This window comes from Coenobita brevimanus, chromosome 1 (assembly GCF_032717465.1).
Source record: "Coenobita brevimanus isolate Jiangsu-jjx chromosome 1, ASM3271746v2, whole genome shotgun sequence".
Classification (NCBI taxonomy): domain Eukaryota; kingdom Metazoa; phylum Arthropoda; class Malacostraca; order Decapoda; family Coenobitidae; genus Coenobita; species Coenobita brevimanus.
The window spans coordinates 40,531,909-40,538,817 of NC_136954.1; the positions used below are offsets into that span (position 1 = coordinate 40,531,909).

At 40.1% G+C, this 6,909-nt stretch overlaps 1 pseudogene; it reads right to left on the reverse strand.

Moving 5' to 3' along the window:
* Positions 1-1,740: 1,740 nt before the first annotated feature.
* Positions 1,741-6,671, reverse strand: LOC145394988 (uncharacterized; annotated as a pseudogene).
* Positions 6,672-6,909: the final 238 nt, after the last annotated feature.

Sequence of the window (6,909 nt, forward strand, 5' to 3'; positions counted from 1 at the left end):
TGAATAATCTCAAACATTAGGATGATACCTATAATAGAAATGGATATTTGGTAAGTAACAGAAAACTAGTGATGACTAGACAGTGACTAAGGAAAAAAGGACAGAATACTATATTATTCTTAACATACTCCCCACCATAGGAGCACTTTAGCTCCTATCCAAAGTTGAGCAAATTAGAAAACTACAGTATTTTATATTAAAGAAAATGAACTATTCTTCAGTTCCACAAAGTACAAAACTACAAAATTATCCTCTTTCTTAAAGCTATAGTTTATAAATCACAAATCCAGTACTGTACGAGGCTTTATCATACGCCCTCTTGTAGATACCTTTACCTGTTCATGACTTTCAGTTTCATCATCATCAGCCACTTCAACATTGTTTTCATCCCTGTTTTGGGCAAAGTTTTTTTGAGTCGCTGGTGAATTTAAATCATCATCACAATTTATGTCATAAAAAATCTCTAAGTCATGTAACTTCTGAACAGGTCTACACAATATACTCTTGGCAGTTGGTACCTTTACACATCTTACTACACCACCCCTGCCAGGAAATAAATTAGTAATTATGCCCAGAGGCCAATTCATTCTAGGGACATTATTTTCCCTAATTAAAACTACAGAACCCCTCTTCAGGTTACAATTAGCCTTAAATCCCTTAACAGTACGAGGCAAATTCTTTAAGTAATCATCACTCCACATTTTCCAGAATTGGTCGAGTTGTCTCTTACGAACGATTTCTCTTTCACTTAAATTTTTGTTACTTATATCCAAAGGTTTATCAGAAACATGAGGCTGAAATCCCGCAACTCGACCAATCAGAAAATGTGAGGGTGGCAAGGGGTCAGCAACATCTGGTTCTTCATTGACATATGTAAGAGGTCTAGAATTGACACAAGCTTCTACTTCAACCAAAGTTGTCTCAAGTTCACATTTAGTCAAACATTTAGTGCCAAGAGATTTCTTAAGAGCTGATTTAACAGACCTCACAAGCCGTTCCCACCAACCTCCCACCATGGGGACCTGGGAGCGATGAATTTCCATTCAGGGCTTAATAGACTAAAATACTGCTGAAGCTTACTTGCTACACTTATAAAGGTTTTGGCATTGTCAGAGACCTCGCCTTGCGGAGAATCTCCTTATGGCCAACAAACAATCAGGTACTGAAAGCGAGTCTGTCAATTCTAAGCGGATAGATCTTGTGACAGCACAGGTAAATAATAAAATATACAATTTATTTGAAGGACTATCAACTGCAAATAATGGGCCAGCAAAATCTAATCCAGTTATAGCAAAAGGGAATGTAGATTTAACTCTCAATTCTGGCAAAGGGGGTGCTGGTTGGTTACAAGGCCTTGAGTCAAACCTTTTGCAAGCTACACACTCTTTGCAAACTCTTTTAGCAAGTCTTCTTAATCCAATTATCCAGTAAGAATTTCTAACAGTTGACATAAGCGTGTGAACACCAGCATGCTTCAAAAATTTATGTTGAAACAGAATTATGAGTTTAGCCACATGACAATTTGGTATAATTATTGGGTGTTTGCTGTCATAACTCAAGTCAGAATTCTGTAATCTACCTTTAATTCTGGGCAATCCATCAGAATCTAAAAATGGATCAAGGTTCCTCAGTGAAGAATTTCTAGGGAGTGGTTTACCTAGTGACAAAGCATTTCTTTCTTTCTCATAAAATTCTTTCTGAACAAAGATGAAAATTTTGTCCTTTGCTTTACTCAATTCATTATAAGTGAGAGGACCTGAAAATTTAGTACTATTAGGTTTAGAATTGTTAATGAATCTCAAAACCCATGCAGTAATATTCATGATCTTGGTAAAATCACTCCATTTATTAAAATCAAAGGTAGCTGTGGCTTCCTCAACAACAGTTATAACCAGGCCTTCTCCCCTGAATTCTTCACAGGGAAAATCAACATCATTTGTCTCATACTCATCAATAATCTCAGTAAACAAGTTCATTGGACCTTGAAGCCACAAGTCATTTGAAATTAGTTGATCACCAGTCACACCTCGAGTAAGCAAATCAGCAGGATTATCTGCACCAGGGCAATGGAACCAGTTACTTGGAGATGTTAAAGTCTGGATTTCTGTTACTCTATTGGCAACAAACATTTTCCACTTAGCAGGATTCCCCTTAATCCAAGACAAAGCAATCGTAGAATCTGTCCAACAAATTAGCTTAACATCATCACTCAGATGTAGGGCAGAGTTCACAAAGTTAATGAGACGAGCACTTAACAGAGCTCCAAGTAATTCCAACCGTGGCAAGGTAACCCACTTGATAGGAGCAACTTTTGCTCTAGACATAACTAAGGAAACATTAAATTGATTATCTGAGATTGGAATCCACAAGTAAATGCAAGAGCCATATCCTTTCTCAGAGGAATCACTAAAAGCATGAACTTCCAAGCCAGTTACTGAATTCAAAGATAGGCCTGGAAAATAGCATCTGTCAATCTCAAAATTCTTAATTAATTGAATACTGTTAATCCAGCACTGAAACTTATATTTCAACTCATGAGGCAAAATTTCATCCCAGCTAAGTCCTAGACGCCAAATCTCTTGAAACAAATTTTTAGCATACAAAGTGAAAGGACTAATTAAGCCGAGAGGATCAAACAGTCTAGCAATGAAACTTAATACATTTCTTTTAGTGAAATTTAAATCAAACTTATTATCCAAGTTGAGACCCTTAAAGGAAAACACATCTTCTGAGGGATTCCAGTACATTCCTAACAATTTTGTTACACCAACCTCAGGTTCAAACTGTTCTGTCTATCTGTCTATTGCCAGACGCCTCAATCCCGTTTGGGGTGGCCACAAACAAATCGCCTCCAAGTCGCCCTGTCCCCCGCCATCTCACTGCCCTGCTCCCAACTCACACCCCCCTCTCTCATATACCTCTCCACCCCATCCCTCCATCTCATCCTCGGCCTCCCCCTCTCTCTTCCCCCCTCCACCTCACTTACATACACTCTCTTCGTCAGTCTTTCACCCTCCATCCTCTCCACATGGCCAAACCACCTCAGTGTGTTCCTCATAACGCTTCCTATCACATCCACATCCACACCACAACGCTCCTTTATATCCTCATTCGTCAGCCTGTCTCTCCATGTGACTCCACAGGCTCCTTTCAAATAACTCATTTCCACTGCTCTCACTCTTGACTTGTGTCCTTCCAACAACGTCCAAGCTTCACTTCCGTACGTCAGAGTTGGTATCACAATACTGTCATGTAGTAACTTTTTCACTTCCATGCCCATTTCCCTGTTTCTTATCACCGCTTTCAAAAAACCAGCAACCTTTCTTCCCTGCTGTACCCTTTCATGCACTTCACCCTCCAAACCCCCATCCTTACTCATCACACTACCCAAGTACTTAAATGTACTCACATTTTCCAATTCCTCACCATCCAACCTCGCTGTACATTCACTGACTTCACCTCTCTCAAAGACCATCACTTTACTCTTCCCTACATTCACCATTAGATTCCGTTTCTTACACTCTCCCAAACTCATCCACCAAGCCTTGCAGCTCCCCTTCGTCTTCACTGAACAACACAGTATCATCTGCAAACAACAGTACAAGGAGTTTCCAAACACTATCCTCTCTCACCAGGGCCACTCCAACATCCACTACCCTACCTTGTACTTCTTTTATTACCCCATCCATGTAAAGATTGAACAACCATGGAGACATGACACATCCCTGTTTCAACCCAACTTTCAAAGAGAAAAATTCACTTAGTTCACCATCCACACGCACTGCAGCCTTCGCACCATCGTACATACTCTTCACAGCATTCAACATCTTCCCATATACTCCATATATTCTTAACACTTTCCACAATCCTTGTCTATCCACCCTGTTCATGCTGATTAATCAAAAAATCATTGTTAGTGTGCCATTTGGATAAAGTCATGCATGCATCGGACAATATACTTTTAGCTTCACTAAACATTTTGCAGGCTTCTTCAACAGTATCTGCTCCTGAGAGCCAATCATCAACATGTAAATTTTCCTTAAGTTCTTGTACTGTGACAGAATTATGGTAAGAGTCTAAATGGTGTTTGATAGTGGCATTCAATAAAAATGGACTACTAGTGTTACCAAAGGGCACCCTCACAAATCTCATCACACGAACTATATCACCACATTGCCACAAAAAACGGTGAACATCTTGATCAGGGCGTCGTACTTTTATCTGCAAAAAGGCTTTAGTAATGTCTGCTGTCAAGGCAATATTCTATCTTCTGAATCTTATTAAAATTTCTACAAGATCATGAATTAATGAGGGACCAGTTTCCAAACAATCATTCAGTGAAACACCATTAGGTCCTGCTGCAGAAGCATCAAAAACAGGCCTTACTTTAGAGGAAACACTGTCTCTAATTACTGGTCTATGTGGCATATAGTAAGTGGGATAAGGACTTTCTAACTCAGAGAAAGGAACCTCAACAATAATGTTATCCTGCTCATAACTCTTAAATACCTTGTAATATTCTTCTTTCAGATCAGGGTTTTTGTCAAATTTATAGTTCAGTTCAGACAATCTTTCTAGCATGTTTCTCATTATTTAGTAGACTTAATTTTACCTCATCATTTATCCAAGGCAAAGCAACCTCATACCTGTCATCAACATACTTAATTGTGTCCTCAAATTTGTCCAAAACAGGGTCTTTAGGTGGTTTATCTTTTTTAGTATAAATACCCACACTTTCAAGACTCCAAAACTTATGCAAATCTGACTCATTGACATTTTTGGTTGCATTGATACATAGCATTTGATGAGATACACTCTCCACATGGCCGCTCAAAGATAAACCAGACAAAATCCAACCAAATACTGATTCATGGGCCACTAAGTCATCAAATCTGACAACATTATCAGCCGAAACGAATTTCCAATCATTATCAACACCAACCAACATATCTAAAGTGAGGTGACGGTCATGTCCATAGTCCTTGGCAAACTGTAGCTGTGAAAGAGACTGCATAACATCATCAGGCAGCCTCTGACGTCGCAAAGGAGGACAAATAGACATAACTTCAACTGCAAGTACAGAATGGTTATTACCCTCAATGTCAACTAAATTCAAGTCATACACATTCCTTTCTTTATTGTCTTGTGATTTCTGATTACCAAAAGCAGAGTAGGAGGTGCATTTTGAAGTGATCCATTTAGGTTTAACCCTTCTGACAAAATTATGACTCACACAGGTGGTATCTGCTCCTAAATCAAACATAACAGCGGCCAAAACAGATTTACCACTACTTGAACAAAACTTTGACTTTGGCTGTTTGCAAAACAGTAGACTTTTTCATTCTTCGATCATGAGAAATACCAACATGTTCAACAATACTGACTGAATAATTAGATTGACCTTCTGACTTTTGACTAGAATTCTGTTTAAGTGAAGATTAATTGTGAGTCTTAGAATTAGTTTTACCATTGTTGCAAAAGAGAACATTATGGGACCCATTACATTGAGTGCACTTAACTTTACCTTTACAGCCTTTAGAAACATGGCCCCTGGAAAGACACCTAAAACACAAATCAGCTTGTCTAACCTTCTCCTGTCGACCATGTCTGTCCAACCTCAAGATGTGCCAGCACTTCTCAGACTTGTGTAGCTTCTGGCAGAACACACACTGCGGTGAACCTTCCTCGGATGTGGTCTGCAGGGCTGAAGCAGAACCAATCTTCCTCCTTTCGGTATCTTCTCGCCGAGGGTTGCCTTTCACCACGGACAGTTCCTTGAAAGTTTCAGACCTCTCACGACGCTGGATCTCCTTCTGCAGAAACTTGAGGAGCCACTCCAGGTCGCCTTCATGTCTGGAACTTTCCCTCGACCATTCCAAACGTATTTCTTGTGGAAGACGAGACAGGATAACAGGAGTCAACACCACACCGTATTGGTTACCGTTGATACCGAGGCCTTCCAAACTTCTCACATGCCTCAGTAGCTGATCTTGAAGCTTCCACAACGAATCGACCTAACTGGTTCCCTTCACTCTGGGTGTTAAAGAGGCATTTAGTAAACCCTGGACATGGGCAGATATTATCCTCTCTGGACGGCCAAATCTTTCTTTGAGGAGATTACAGGCCACAGTGTAGTTTGCAGTGGTAAGTGCTATCCCCTGGATGACTGATAGAGCTTCTCCTTGAAGTAATGATTGCAAATAGCTGAATTTGCTGATAACTGGCAGCTCACTCTGGTCCACTAAAGCCTCAAATCTGTCCCAAAACGACTGCCAATCTGTCAGTTCACCAGAAAATTTAGGGAGCTCTAGTCTGGGTAATTTAATTTCTGACTTCTCTTTACTAGATGTAGATACAGTGCTATTATCATTTGTTGCATCCTTGAGTCTTTTGGCAGCCTCAGCTCTAACCTTTCTTGCTGCCCTTCTAAATTTATCTGCTTTCTCTATGTCTTCCTCTAACTCAGCAGGGTCTTCAAATTCTAACTCCACTGCTGCCTGAAGATCATCTAAATTTGCTAGCCGCTTATCAAAATCACTAACGGCTGCTTCTAATGACTCTCGAGTGGTAGACTCGTCATCTAATAACTCTCTTAACTCAGTAATGCTTCGAGTCAACCAACCTTTGGCAGCCGTCCTCCTCTTTACCAAGTCTTCCAACGATTTCGCCATTCTTCTCGCAACTAATCCGGGCTAAATACCTTCCAGCAGACGTCATCTAAAGGCTCCCGGGTCTGGGCACCAGAATATGTCGGATAAACAGTGGCGAAACTTAAGCTAAACCGGGAACACCAGAGAGGAGGTAGATTCAAAGGCAGCCATCCTGTCAAATCCCGCATTTTTTCATGTCATTCAAACAAGTACATAAATCAGTCATTGGAAAATAAGTACTGGTATTATTATAACTTTC